Source organism: Tachysurus vachellii, chromosome 16 (genome assembly GCF_030014155.1).
Source record: "Tachysurus vachellii isolate PV-2020 chromosome 16, HZAU_Pvac_v1, whole genome shotgun sequence".
Classification (NCBI taxonomy): domain Eukaryota; kingdom Metazoa; phylum Chordata; class Actinopteri; order Siluriformes; family Bagridae; genus Tachysurus; species Tachysurus vachellii.
Genome location: NC_083475.1, coordinates 2553609 through 2568566, shown reverse-complemented (window position 1 = coordinate 2568566; position 14958 = coordinate 2553609). Strand labels below are relative to the sequence as shown.

The 14958-nt window shown below is 40.2% G+C and overlaps 2 protein-coding genes across 6 annotated transcripts in view; one reads left to right on the top strand and one right to left on the bottom strand.

Moving 5' to 3' along the window:
• Positions 1–14958, top strand: part of LOC132858821 (NACHT, LRR and PYD domains-containing protein 12-like) — a 301006-nt gene that overhangs the window by 207926 nt on the left and 78122 nt on the right. The gene's annotated exons all lie outside the window — the stretch shown is intronic.
• The window catches only part of LOC132858904 (uncharacterized), a 32318-nt gene continuing 30985 nt past the window's right edge, over positions 13626–14958 (bottom strand). For 2 of the 5 annotated variants that reach the window (XM_060889450.1, XM_060889451.1), the window contains exon 12: positions 13626–14408. The gene's annotated coding sequence lies outside the window, so the exon portion shown is untranslated. The remainder of the gene's footprint in view (positions 14409–14958) is intronic. The other 3 variants (XM_060889453.1, XM_060889454.1, XM_060889449.1) reach the window with 3 other exon arrangements.

Sequence of the window (14958 nt, the reverse complement as noted above, 5' to 3'; positions counted from 1 at the left end):
AAGGCACATTCTACATGTACAGCTCTCACACAGATGACTGATGGATGGCTTAGAAGTATGGATAATTCTGAATTAGTTGGAGTGGTCATGTTGGACTTCAGTGCTGCTTTTGATGTAATAGACCACAATATTTTAATTGAGAAATTGAAGAGCTATGGCTTCACTCCTTCTGCTGTTGCACTGATGAAAAGTTATCTTTCCTACAGAACTCAGCAGGTTTTTTTTTAATGGTTCTTTATCTAATTATAAAGCTTTAGCATGCGGTTTACCACAAGGAAGTTGTTTGGGTCCTCTTTTGTTTTCTGTTTTTATTAATGATTTGCCCTTAACTGTTAAAAAAGCATCAATGACAATGTTTTCAGATGACTCATGTTATGAGAGCCATGAGGGCTCCCTCTGCTGGCCTGCAGAGGATTTGCTGCACTTTACCATCAGGACAATAATTCCCACAATCCATTGCACCACCAACTCAGCACACCTGTTTCCTGTTTGTAATCACCTGGTCTATTTAAGCTCACTCAGAACTCTCGTATGACGCGAAGTATTGTTAGCCTGTCTGCATACCGAGCGTCTTTCTCTGTTCTGTTTATTGCCTCGTTTTTGACCCTGCCTGTTTCTTTGACCCTACCGTTTTACCTGCACCTGTTTTCAAGAGGGCTACTACTGTATCTGCACCAGCGGTTGAAAGAGCCACTGTCCTGACAACACCTGTCCCTCAGAGGGCCGTTACCATCCCTGCACCTGTTGTCAAGATTGCTGCCATTCCTGCATCCCAACCACTTCCCGAAATGGCTGCCTCACCTATCTCTCCTGCTCCTGCAAAGCCACAACTACAAGTGTCTAGTCTACTGGATCCCCAGATAACATCTGCACGAGTGAACCATTTGAACCGTCTGAAGCACCTGAATCTGCTGAAGCACCTGAACCAGCTAGTGCAAATGAAGCACCTGAACCGGCTGAATCACCTGAACCTGCTGGAGTAAATGAAGCCCCTGAACATGCTGAAGCACCTGAACCAGCTGGAGCAAAGGAATCACCTGAACCTGCCGGAGCTAATGAATCAACTGAATCATCTGGAGCAACTGGAGCACCTGAATCAACCATATCATCTTTGAGTCATGCAGGGTCCACCTTTTGTTCTTCTGCTTCACAGGAAATCCCACACTCTCATGAACCAGAGTCCCTCGAACACTTAGTCACGGCTGGAAGGTTCGAACCTGGGTCACTAACCATGCACGACTTCCAAGGTCTCAATGTCTCATCCAAAACAGTCGACCCTGAACTATTTGCTTCATCTAAGATGGTCGTTTCTGGGTTCCCTGAGCTCTCTGCCTGGCCTGAACCAACCAATTTGCCTGGGTTACCTGTCCTGTGTTTTGTTTCACTGGCTTTGCCAGCCCCTCTACCTCCTGTCCCTGTTTACAGGCTTGGAACACCTCCAGCACTGCCTTGGATTGCGATGATGACCAGGTCGCTGGCTCTGCCTGCGGCACCACCCTGGCCTCCAGTCCTGCTCTGGTCGCTGGCTCTGCCTGCGGCACCACCCTGGCCTCCAGTCCTGCTCTGGTCGCTGGCTCTGCCTGCGGCACCACCCTGGCCTCCAGTCCTGCTCTGGTCGCTGGCTCTGCCTGCGGCACCACCCTGGCCTCCAGTCCTGCTCTGGTCGCTGGCTCTGCCGCCCCCTGTTCCGCCTCCACTCCACCACCCTCTGGATCTACGTTGGAGTGTCTGGAATCCACTCCTGGGGGGGCTCTGTTATGAGAGCCATGAGGGCTCCCTCTGCTGGCCTGCAGAGGATTTGGTGCACTTTACCATCAGGACAATAATTCCCACAATCCATTGCACCACCAACTCAGCACACCTGTTTCCTGTTTGTAATCACCTGGTCTATTTAAGCTCACTCAGAACTCTCGTATGACGAAGTATTGTTAGCCTGTCTGCATACCGAGCATATTTCTCTGTTCTGTTTATTGCCTCATTTTTGACCCTGCCTGTTTTTCATGTTTGTGATTGTTTGCTACCTGCCCTGACCTACGCCTGGATTATTGACTACTGCTTTTGGATTTCCTTTGTTGTTGCTGTTTGCCTGGTGTTTTGACCCTTGCCTGTTTTTGGATTTTGCAAATAAACCTGCACTTGGATCTAACTGGTTTCACGCTTTATGACAACTCAACTGTTTACTATGCTTCAGATTCATGTGATAAAATTAATTATGTTCTTTCTAGAGAATTAGTTTCTGTGTATGTGGGTTAGTGGAAACAAATTAGTATTAAATATATCCAAAACTAAAAGTATGATTATTGGATCAAAACAAAAATTGATGCTTGGATCAGAATTAAAGTTACATATAGCCAGGCAAATAATACAACAAGTAGAGAAGGCTAAACTGTTGGGTTTGGTTATTGGTAGTAGTCTTTCTTGGACAGATCACATAAATACTATTGTTATACAGAATGGGATGCAGCATTGCAGTAACTAAAAAGTTGTCATTATGTGAATAAGGACACTTTAAAAATAGTTACAGAGTCATTAATATTGTGTCATTTGTCATACTGCACTGAGGTGTGGTCCTCTGAATCTAAAAAGAACTTTACAAAAATACAAATTGTGCAAAATAAAGCATCAAGACTTGTTCTGGGCTGCTCAATTAAAACAAGTAGAGATCAGATGTATTCTACTCTTTCATGGCTCTCTTTAAACCAAAGAATAACAGTTACCTTAAGCACCATGATATATTGACAGTGAAAATGCCTATTTCTCTGTTTAATAAAATGGTGTACCACCCAAAAACTAATTTTATGAAGAAAACTGTCCTGTATAGAGCTATTGTCATCTGGAATAACATTCCCATTGAAGTTCGTCAGCTTCATAAAACGCTGTCATTTAAAAGTAGTCTACGGTGTTATGTGTTGATGTAGGTTTTCATATGTCTTGATTAATGTAATTATAAATCATATTGTATTTATGTCTAGTCCTGTTATGAATCAAAACCAGATTTTATGTATGAGTATGTGTTTGTATGTATATATATATATATGTTATGTGTATATTTATCAGTTGTGATGATTGAAATGTTGTTATTGTTGTATTTTTTTTTTGGGATCCATATAAATAAATAAATAACTCTTTTGGTCCCACATGCAGTGTCACTTCTTCTTGAACAGAAAACAGCACATATGTCTGCAGCACGATGGCTGAGATATCACACTATTTTGCTTGACATGCCAAACATGAAAGTAAAACGCTGTACTGTATTAAACCCTGCAACTCTTCTCCCCACAGAAGCAGATGGAGAACTACACAATTGTGTTGCAGTTGTAAATGAAATTTGCAGTCCTAGATCTGATTTCAAAAGGGGGGATGTATAAGAGTGTCTCCAGATACTGGCACACTAAGGGCTTTGCTAAATATTCCCAGAAGTTTTGTGAGAAATGTATAGTGTGTGCAACAAACAACATTGGCAGAGGCGTTAAAGTCTCCCAGAGCGCCCATCCTCCGCCACAGCGACCATTTGAACACCTTCAGATGGATTTTATTGAATTGACACCCAGTGAAGGCAAAAAATACTGTTTGGTAATAGTGGATATGTTCTCTAAGTGGGTGGAAGCTTTCCCCACTTCCAAACAGGATGCAAGTGCAGTAGTTAAAGCACTCCTGTCTGAAATTATCCCTTGTTGGGGAATCCCTGACAAAATAACATTTCAGGTACTTCTTACCACGCAGACTGCGGTGAAGGTTGCGGAAAGAGCGACGTGGATTCACGTTAGCCACTGTAAGCGGGTTCCTGAGCCAGAGGAAAAACCAACACCCGACAGCTGCAAAGAGGAACGAGAAGGGGCATCAGGGCACACGGTGACGTGCTAGTAACCTCTCCCATGAGCGCCAACTGACTTTCTACGACGCGTATAGTATCTGAGTCAGAAGAAAACCCTGATACAACGCAGCAGCCAACACTGAGAAGAAGCAGCGTCATCTGAAGGAGTAACATCGACACACACACCCGAATGTGAACACAAATGTTAATGAAGTTAATAGGTAAATGAGAGGTAAATGTGACAGACACTTACGACAGCAGACGACTGTACAGTATTACACACCGACTATGACAGCCAGATTCTTATACAAACACACATATAAGATCTGACTTCTAGATATGATCTACATTGATGAGTAAAAGCTCCTGTTAAGATGAGGAGCCTTTTTGCCTTTTTGAGCATCCTTATGATCTGCCTGGTAATTAGCGGGAATGCAGAAAAGACTTCCACCTTTGGTCGAAGTCGCAGAGACGTGTATGAAAACACTTATTTGCAATTTGCCAACTACACTGCCAAAATGATCACAAATGAGTCTTGTTATGTGTGTATGATTCTCCCCACAGCTGCAAGTAAACACACAATGATCCTATGAAATGTAATGGTAGTGAATTGAAAGCCATAGCCCAATCCTGTAGAAATTCTTACTGCACGTGGAAGTAGAATGCTTATAGAGTCCCGAATTGCACACATTTACGTCTTGTGATAAATGCACCAGCCTCCCTGTGGTGTGAAGCTGGAGGTCCTGGGAGGACTGATTTAACTGGTACCACCATACTGTATGTCTACGGACTCTAATGCGTGTGACGAAACGAACATTCAAGGTAAATCAAACAAGAGTTAACACCTTTGTTGCACAGCCTCCTCATAAATTGAACTACATAGGTAATATCGCCAGCCATAGGTGCACTCATTTATATTACCTATATTCAGATGACAGGACCTGCCCACAGGCAGAGTGTTCCCTTATTCATCCATCTGACAACAGCACATTACTCAGGGCTGACGACTGGTACTGGGTCTGTGGTAAAAACGTGTATCTGGCCCTACCCCGTAACTGGGGAGGTGTATGTACTTTAGCAAGGTTTAGGTATCCAGGTGTGGTCATACTTCACTCACACTCACCGATAAAGCGACCCAAGAGAGACGTGTCCGATAATGACTTTCCTCCGCCAGAACATAGACTGAAAAATAAACTGAGTAAATTCTTTGATTCCTTCTTCCCACAGTATGGGATGACTCAGGTATGGAATCAACTAGAAGTCACACATTATCGGCTTGCCACTTATATTAACTCCACTAATCGGGCAACCGAAGGTATTAAACAGGAACTCGCAGCCCTTAGATTGACTGCTACACAAAATAGAATGGCCTTAGATATTCTATTAGGTAAAGAGGGAGGTGTATGTGCCCTGATTGGAGATCAATGTTGCACCTTCATTCCCTCGAATGATGACGACCATGGGTCTATCACGGATGCACTGCATGATATGCACAAAGTAGCAAACCAAATGAAACGAGACAAACATGGAGATAATAGTTGGGGACTTTGGTAGACACTGTTTGGACAGTGGACTCCCTATCTATCGATGATAATCCCAGTGATTGTGGTATTAATCTTATTATGTTTGTTTGGCCCTTGCGTATACAAATGCATTCATTACATCATAATGTCCAATCTAACGACCAAACAACTTGTGAAACTGGACGATATTGACGATGACCCTGAATGGATTCCTCCGTTCAGCGATGACTGTTTCACTGAATTTGACCAGACTGATCCAGAAACAGACAAAGGTGAATACGGACAGTAGAGACTTTGACTTGTAGTGAAGTTACAAGAAGATTAATGCTTGATGCTTTGCCTTTAACTGCATATTTTTTATATACAGGTCCTGTTCCCACAAAAACAGCAAATTATCCACTAAAGATCATGTATTTTATGAAGCATTCATGAGAACCCTACAGGGGAAATGATACACTAATGTGAGATTGTACATGATTGGGCTTAGTTTAAGGCTTACATGATTGTATTCTAGCTGATTAATTGATGAACAATGTTGTAGATTAAGTAGTTGATTAACAATACTGGTATCTATCATTTAGAGTTTAGATTTTATTACAGATTAATGATTAAAAAATTTTGTGTTTTGTCCCTGGGACAATACACAAAATTTTACTAATCCCATGGCTGGTAGTTATTGTGACTATAGTTTCTTTTCAACACTGCATCTATTAGACCTTTCCCGTGAGACTTTAGTTGTTCCCGTGGGATTAGTTTGGTCAGAAGATGAGCAGGCGATGCTTCTAAACCAATGGTGGATGATGTTTTGGCTTTTACATGTCCTGTTTCCTTTTTTTTCCTGTCTATAAAATCCTGATGTTATCAATGATCGGGGCCCTTCCTCTCTGATTTTACTCGTGGAGTGTTGGGTCCTTCTGCAAAGCTGAACACAATAAACCATGAAACCTTTTTTACTCTTGCCCGTGCCTATCGGTGTGATATTTTATGCTTTAATTCTCTCAAACCTCAAAACTTCCACAACAGTACATAACTGATCAGTTCAGTCAGGACCACTTAGTCAATGAAGGTTATTGCAAGCATACAGTTAGTGTTGGCGGGATGGTTCTGTTCTGGGAGAATTTTTTCCACGCGCCTGTCCGTGTGCATGCATGGACAGGGCGGGGGGGCAGTGCTGGGGAATGAATAGACCCCCCGTTACAGCTCAGAATCAGAACCAAAATTGCACGAGGTGCGAATAGCTTGTTACTTTTTATTTTTTTTAAAATATAGAAATGAAAAAGGGAGGGGGAGGGAGAAGAGAACGAATACGTGAAGAATTTAATCGCCGCTGGTGACGGGTTCTGGCTGGAGGAGTCGGGGACGGAGGAGGGTGTTGGATCGCAGCAGCGGCGATGCGTAGGAGTGGCTCGAAGGCGAGGATTTAAAGGAGGATTACGGAAATTACGGAAGTCGTGCCGGATTGGTGCGCGTCGTGGACAGCTGATTAGCAGCTGATGCAGCTTACTACGTGGCCTGCCTGAACTAACGCGATGCTTGATTCATATTCTATATTCATATTTTAGATATTTTATTCATTCTATATTCATATTTTATACTCATTCTGTCTATATTGTATCCCATGGCTGCATTGTCTTGTATAGTTTGTACTGTATAGTATTGTGTATGTCTGTACTTTTGAGAGTCACAAACTGCTGGAACCAAATTCCTTGTGTGTGTCAACACACTTGGCCAATAAATCTGATTCTGATTCTGATTCTGAAGAAGATTTGCACCAATCATCTTTGCCGAATTGTTGTAAAGTTGTTGTAAATTGCATTGGAGGGTTTTCGAGCATGAACCACCTTTTTAAGGTCCTGCCACAGCATCTCAATAGGATTCAGGTCAGGTCTTTGACTCGGCCACTCCAAAGTCTTCATTTTGTTTTTCTTCAGCCATTCAGAGGTGGACTTTCTGGTGTGTTTTAGATCATAGTCCTGCTGCAGAACCAAGTTCGCTTCAGCTTGAGGTCACGAACAGATGGCCGCACATTGTACTTCAGGATTTTTTGGTAGACAGCAGAATTCATGGTTCCATTTATCACAGCAAGTCTTCCAGGTCCTGAAGCTGCAAAACAGCCCCAGACCATCACACTACCACCACCATATTTTACTGTTGGTATGATGTTCCTTTTCTGAAATGCAGTGTTACTGTTATGCCAGATGTAATGGGACACACACCTTCCAAAAAGATAAACATCTGCCTTGTCAGTCCACAGAGTATTTTCCCAAACTTCTTGGGGATCATCAAGATGTTTTCTGGCAAATCTGAGATGAGAGACGTTCTTTTTACTCAGCAGCGGTTTTTGTCTTGGAACACTGCCATGCAGGCCATTTTTGCCCAGTCTCTTTCTTATGATGGAGTCATAAACACTGACCTTAACTTAGGCAAGTGAGACCTGGGGGCCGTTTCAGAAAGGAGGTTCAACCAACTCTGAGTTTAAACTTGAACTCTGAGTTGACAAACCCTGAGTTGGGAAACTCTGAGTTTTCGGTTACAGAACAGCTGAAAAGAGTTAGTTTTATCAACTCTAAGTTGACTGACTCTGAGTTAAGCACGTGCACTACAACTAAAAAAAGCCATTATCAATGGAGCGCAGATATAACGAGTCACCATGGCAACAGCGTCAGACAAAAGAAAATTCTGCATATTTCTCGTCAGCAGAACCGGAAGTGCTTATGCAAGTGTATGGAGAATATGAACACGTATTTAAAAAAAAAAAAGCAACACTGCTGTATAAAACTATAGTGGATTTAACATCAAATTTTAAAAGGTGTATTTTAAAAATGTATTCTAATATATATATATATATAACTATCATTTTTAAAATACACCTTTTAAAATTTCATGTTAAATCCACTGTTGTGTATATATATATATATATATATATATATATATATATATATATATATATATATATAAAACATACATATTGTTTATACTAAATAAACAATAATTGAACAAAGTGTGTAACTAGAGGGAGAAGTTTACATTAATATATATATATATACGTATATATATATATATATATATATATATATATATATATATATACGTATATATATATATATATATATATATATATATATATATATATATATATATATACGTATATATATATATATATATATATATATATATATATATATATATATATATATATATACGTATATATATGTATATATATATATATACATATATATATACGTATATATATATATATACCTTTAAAAGTTATATTTTTAATGTAAACTTCTCCCTCTAGTTACACACTTTGTTTAATTATTGTTTATTTAGTATATTGTTTATTTCTTGTCTCTCCTTATTGTTCAAGTGGTTGATGTTGATTTGGGATTTAGAAAGTAATTAATAAGTAAATAGACCAAATTAGTAAGTAGATCAATACTTTCTAGAGATAGTAATTATTACATTAATTTAATTAGACTGGTTGAAGATGTAATTTGTAGTTAGTAATTAAGGACTATTTTAGAGTAAATTCCCAACTGTTATAATCAGAGGCGAAACCGAAAGAACAGAATTTTATTTTATCAGGAAACAACCCAAAAATTGTCAGAAAGCACTTAAGAGCAAGGCACACTTTCCTGACCGCTCTGCAAACAGTAGCCTTACTAATATGTTCTGCATCCCCGATGTTATACACAAAACTACAATTTGCAAAGAAACGTAAGGCAACGCAAAGCATCTGCTCGGATGTAAGAGCACGGCCGCGATGGCTGATGTAAGGATGGATGAGATTATGGATCTTATTGGCTGTAAAGAAAAACGGTATCGCTCAAATAAAAATGCATAGGGATGTGACAATAATCCACTCTGGGCTCAAAAGAATTAATACTTAAGACTCTTCATCAACAGGATCATTCATAAAAGGACACATCATTTCATTCATTTTACATTTACGGCATTTAGCAGACCCCCTTACCCCTTTATACAACTGAGCAATTGTGTCCACAAAAGCTTGATGGACCTGGGATTTGAACCCCTGACCTTCTGAGCAGTAGTCCAACACCTTAACCACTGAGCTACCACATCCCACATTCGCTTTGCTGCTCTCTGCGTAACTGAAATGGGAGCAATGAATGAGGTGTTTAAACGTCGCTTCCTCTTTAAAAATGGGAGGAGACCAAAAGAAACTCTGGGTTTACCGAAGAAAACCTGCTCCCGACCAGGTTAAGTTCACAGAGTAAGTTACTATGGTAACTGACTCTTAGTATAAGTTACCCCTCTTTCAGAAACGAGCTTAACTTAACCTGTTTTCTCGGGTTTAACTTACCTCCCTTTCTGAAACAGAAAACCCTGAGTTTCCCTCATTTCAGGGTTAACATACTCAGAGTTTTCACTTAACCTGCTTTCTGAAACAGGCCCCTGCAGTTCTTTGGATGTTGTTGTGGAGTCTGTTGTGACATCTTGGATGAGTCGTTGCTGTGCTCTTGGGGTAATTTTGCTCGGCCAGCCACTCCTGGGAATGTAGACCAGTATTCCATGTTTTGGCCATTTGTGGATAATGGCTCTCACTGTGGTTCACTGGAGTCCCAAAGCTTTAAAAATGGCTTCATAACTTCAGACTGATAGATCTCAATTACTTTATTACTCATTTGTTCCTGAATTTCTTTGGATCTTGACATGATGTGTAGCTTTTGAGGATCTTTTGGTCTACTTCACTTTGTCAGTCAGATTTAAATGCTTTCTTGATTCGGAGCAGGTGTGGCAGTAATCGGGCCTGGGTGTGGCTAGAGAAATTGAACTCAGGTGTGATAAACCACAGTTATGTTACAGTGGGGCTCGAAAGTTTGGGCACCCCAGGTAAAAATTTGTATTAATGTGCAGAAAGAAGCCAAGAAAAGATGGAAAAATCTCCAAAAGGCATCAAATTACAGACTAAACATTCTTATAATTTGTCAAAAAAGTTAGATTTTATTTCCATCATTTACACTTTCAAAATAACAGAAAACAAAAAAATGGTGTCTGCAAATGTTTGGGCACCCTGCAGAGTTTATAGCATGCACCACCCCCTTTGGAAAGCTGAGACCTGACAGTGTCATGGATTATTCTCAATCGTCATCTGGAAAGACCAGGTGATGTCAATCTCAAAGGTTTTAAATGCCCAGACTCATCTGACCTTGCCCCAACAATCAGCACCATGGGTTCTTCTAAGCAGTTGTCTAGAAAGCTGAAACTGGAAATAGTTGATGCTCACAAAGCAGTAGAAGGCTATAAGAAGATAGCAAAGTGTTTTCAGATGCCAATATCCTCTACTCTGAATGTAATTGAGAAATGGCAGTCATCAGGAACAGTGGAAGTTAAAGATCTGAAAGACCAAGAAAAATATCAGACAGAACAGCTCGCAGGATTGTGAGAAAAGCAAGTCAAAACCCATGTTTGACTGCACGATCCCTCCAGAAAGATCTGGCAGACACTGGAGTTGTGGTACACCATTCCACTATAAAGAGATACTTGTACAAATATGGTTTTTGTGGAAGAACCATCAGAAGAAAACCTCTTCTACATCCTCACCACAAAAATCAGCGTTTGAAGTTTGCAAATGAACATACTGTACAAGCCTGATGCTGGAAACAATTTCTGTGGACCGACGAGGTTAAAATAGAACTTTTTGGCCGGAATGAGCAAAGGTACGTTTGGAGAAGAAAGGGCACAGAATTTAATGAAAAGAACCTCTGTCCAACTATTAAGCATGGGGGTGGATCAAACATACTTTGGGGTTGTATTGCAGCCAGTGGCACAGGGAGCATTTCACGAGTAGAAGGAAAAATGGATTCAATAAAATTTCAGCAAATTTTGGATGCTAACTTGATGCCATCTGTGAAGAAGCTAAAGTTAAAGAGAGGATGGCTTCTACAAATGGATAATGATCCTAAACACACCTCAAAATCTACAGTGGATTACATCAAGCGGCATAAACTGAAGGTTTTGCTATGGCCTTCACAATCTCTTGACCTCAACATAATTGAAAATCTATGGATAGAGCAGTGCGTGACAGACAGCCCAGAAATCTCAAACTACTGGAAGACTTTTGAATTGAAAGACTCTTGGCTGGCTACAAAAAGTGTTTACAAGCTGTGATACTTGCCAAAGGGGAAGTACAAGGTATTCTACTCTGCAAGGTGCCCAAACTTTTGCAGAAGCCATTTTTTCGTTTTCTTTTATTTTGAATGTAAATGATGGGAAAAAACCTAACTTTTTTGACAATTTATAAGAATGTTTAATTTGTAATTTGATGCCTTTTGGAGATTTTTCCATCTTTTCTTGGCTTCTTTATGCACATTAATACAAATTTTTACCTGGGGTGCCCAAACTTTCAAGCCCCACTGTATGTTATAACGGCAGGGGGCACTTTTTCACACAGGGCCATGTGGGTTTGGATTTTGCTTTCCTTTAATAATAAAAATCTTTATTTAATAACTGCATTGTGTTTACTTGTGTTATCTTTTGATACGCAATTTTTTTTTCTGCTTCTAGCTGTATAACCCTTAATTTTCGCTAGCCTGGCGTTTTCTCACACAGAGTATCTGTTTTGTATGAGTTGCTTTAGTGCAGGTGAGGACACATTTGAGTTCCGTCTCTGTACAGCCGTGGCCAATAGTTTTGAGAATGACACAAATATTAATTTTAGGGATGAGCGAGTACAGCATGATCTGTATCTGTGTCTGTTAACCATATGAATTATCCGTATCCGTATCTGTACTCGGAGTGGGTGGGGCCTAACCCGGAAGTAGGCGGGGCTTGTCTTGAAACGGGCGGGGCTTTAACTGGTAATAATTAATTTGTAATATTTATAACACTACCTTTATGTTTTTATGAAATACAGCTAACACGTGTCAGACACACAGTGTCTGGTTACTGGTTAGAGACAGCTGAAGGTTTAAAAAAAGAAAAAAAATCTCCGACAGGCTGAGATGCAATGTGAGTCGCATTCTACTACGTTTACCAGAACTCTACTGGTTAGTAAGTACGTATTATTAACGTTAAAACCCGAAGTAAAAAGCTGAAGAAACCCTAAACGTTAACGGAAAAGACGCGCGAACCCGAGTGACTGAGGGAGAGACAGAGAGCTGTTCTGTGTGTGACTGTGAGTGAGCAGAGCAAGACACAGCAACACAATACATCTGTATGTGTGTAGGGGAGGGGAGCTGTGACTAGCCTATCACTGTAGGGGAGGGGCGCTGTGACTAGCCTATCATTGTAGGGGAGGGGCGCTGTGACTAGCCTATCACTGTAGGGGAGGGGCGCTGTGACTAGCCTATCACTGTAGGGGAGGGGCGCTGTGACTAGCCTATCACTGTAGGGGAGGGGAGCTGTGACTAGCCTATCACAGAACGCTGACACAATCAGCTACCCAATGATGATTTTCATTCAATCCGAGCACAGATATTGACTCGTATAATACTCGTACTCGGCAGAAGTGCTTTATCCGTACCGGATACTCGTTTCAGCCGAGTATCCGGCTCATCTCTAATTAATTTTCACAAAGTCTACTGCATCAGATTTTAGTTTGGCAATATTCATATACTCCAGAATGTTATGAAGAATCATCAGATGAATCTCCCCTCCAAAAAAAAAACCTTTCACTACATTTTAGCCATGCCACAAAAGGACCTGCTGACATGTCAGTTATGTCAGGAGAGAGTGTTGCGGAACTTTACTGCATAATCCGAACAAATCCGAAAACACATTAACAAATCCGAAAACACAACGACAAGTCAGACAACCCAGAAACGGTAGTGTATCGTTTTTGAATGGAAACTTACCGATCATTGGACAAGACACCGGTCACTCAAGATATACAGGTATGGAATCTTATGTGTAATGTGTAAAGCTCTCTGTTTAAATTTAAGAAAATAACAGAATTAATCCACAGTAATCCATTCCATCCATCCATTCCAACTTTTCCCTGCGGCAGACTGTTGAACTTCATGTATACCTTGAGTGACAGGTGTCTTGTCCAATCACAAACTATACCAACCGCTTCTGGGTTGTCTGAAATGTTGTGTTTTCTGATTTGTTAATGTGTTTTCTGATTTGTTAATGTGTTTTCTGATTTGTTAATGTGTTTCGTGCACCGATTCAGACAACCCGGAAGCGGTAGGTATGAATGAAAACTTACCGATCATTGGACAAGACGACTGTCATTAAAGATATACAGGTGAATGAAAGGTGTCTAGTCCAATGATGGTAAGTTTCCATTCACAAACTATACCAACCGCTTCCGGGTTGTCTGATTTGTTAATGTGTTTTGGGATTTGTTAATATGTTTTGGGATTTGTTAATGTGTTTTGGGATTTGTTAATTTGTTTTGGGATTTGTTAATGTGTTTTGGGATTTGTTAATGTGTTTTTGGATTTATTAATGTGTTTTCGGATTTGTTAATTTGTTTTGCACTTCCCAGCCACCGTAGATTTCAGTTATCATTAGGTTTTAAAAAAGGTGTCAAACAACGTTGTGATAATTAATGACTTCATGTGACCACGGTCCTTAAATATGATAAAATTCTTTTGCATTATCAGTCATATTTTCCACATAAATGGCAATGCTTAACAATTTCTTTCAGCGTATGCAAACTTTTAAGCACAACTGTATATTGAATGAGTTTTTGAGTGTGTGTTTGAGTTCAATACAGTTCATTACAGTTCAGTTCACACAGATCAGTGTGTGTGTGAGTTTGGTATTGTTCAGTTCTGGATGCTGAGGAGTCTAATGTCTTGAGGGATGAAACAGTTGCACAGTCTGGTCGAGAAGAATCAAATGCTTCTATACCTTTTTCCAGATGGTAGGAGGGTAAAGTTTGAGTGTGAGGGGTGTGTGGGGTGAAGAGTCTGTGTGAGGGGTGTGTGTAGACAATGCTGTTGGCTTTGCAGATCCAGTGTGTGATAGAGGGCAGAGAGACTCCAATGATCTTCTCAGCTGTCCTCACTATACACTGCAGGGTCTTATGTTCTGAGATGGTGCAGTTCCCAAACCAGACAGTGATGCAGCTGCTCAGGATGATCCCAATGGTCCCTCTGTAGAAAAATATTCTGTTGATCTAATTTTGATATTTTGTGTTGTGGATGTTTGGAGAAAATAGAACACTCACTTTACACAAATAATCTAAAAATATGTATGACTAGACAGAAGACAAATGTTACTAGATAAAACAACAACAACAACAACAATAATAATAACAATAATAATAATAATAGCTAGAAAATGAAGACAGATAATCTAATTTTCAATTCTATTGGTTGTACCTGTTTTCCTATTCAAGTGGCTGGTGAGATTATGTTCTTTGTGTTGGTAAAAGCTCTCCATACCAGGAGGTGGCAAAAAAATCCAGCCTATATATCGTCGCTGTCGGGGGGAAACCTCGTATGTCCAAATTTTGTCAATTTCATATTTTTTCACATATCGATGCTATTAGTCAGTCCCCACGTGGGTCTGTTATTTTCACAAGTTATTAACCAATCTAAAGCCTTAAAAATAGCTTGAGCGGAAATCTCGTAACTCCATTGGACACTTCAACTGTCTGAGAAACCTCGTAACTCCACCTCTTCTTCACTCCGCGGGAGAGCT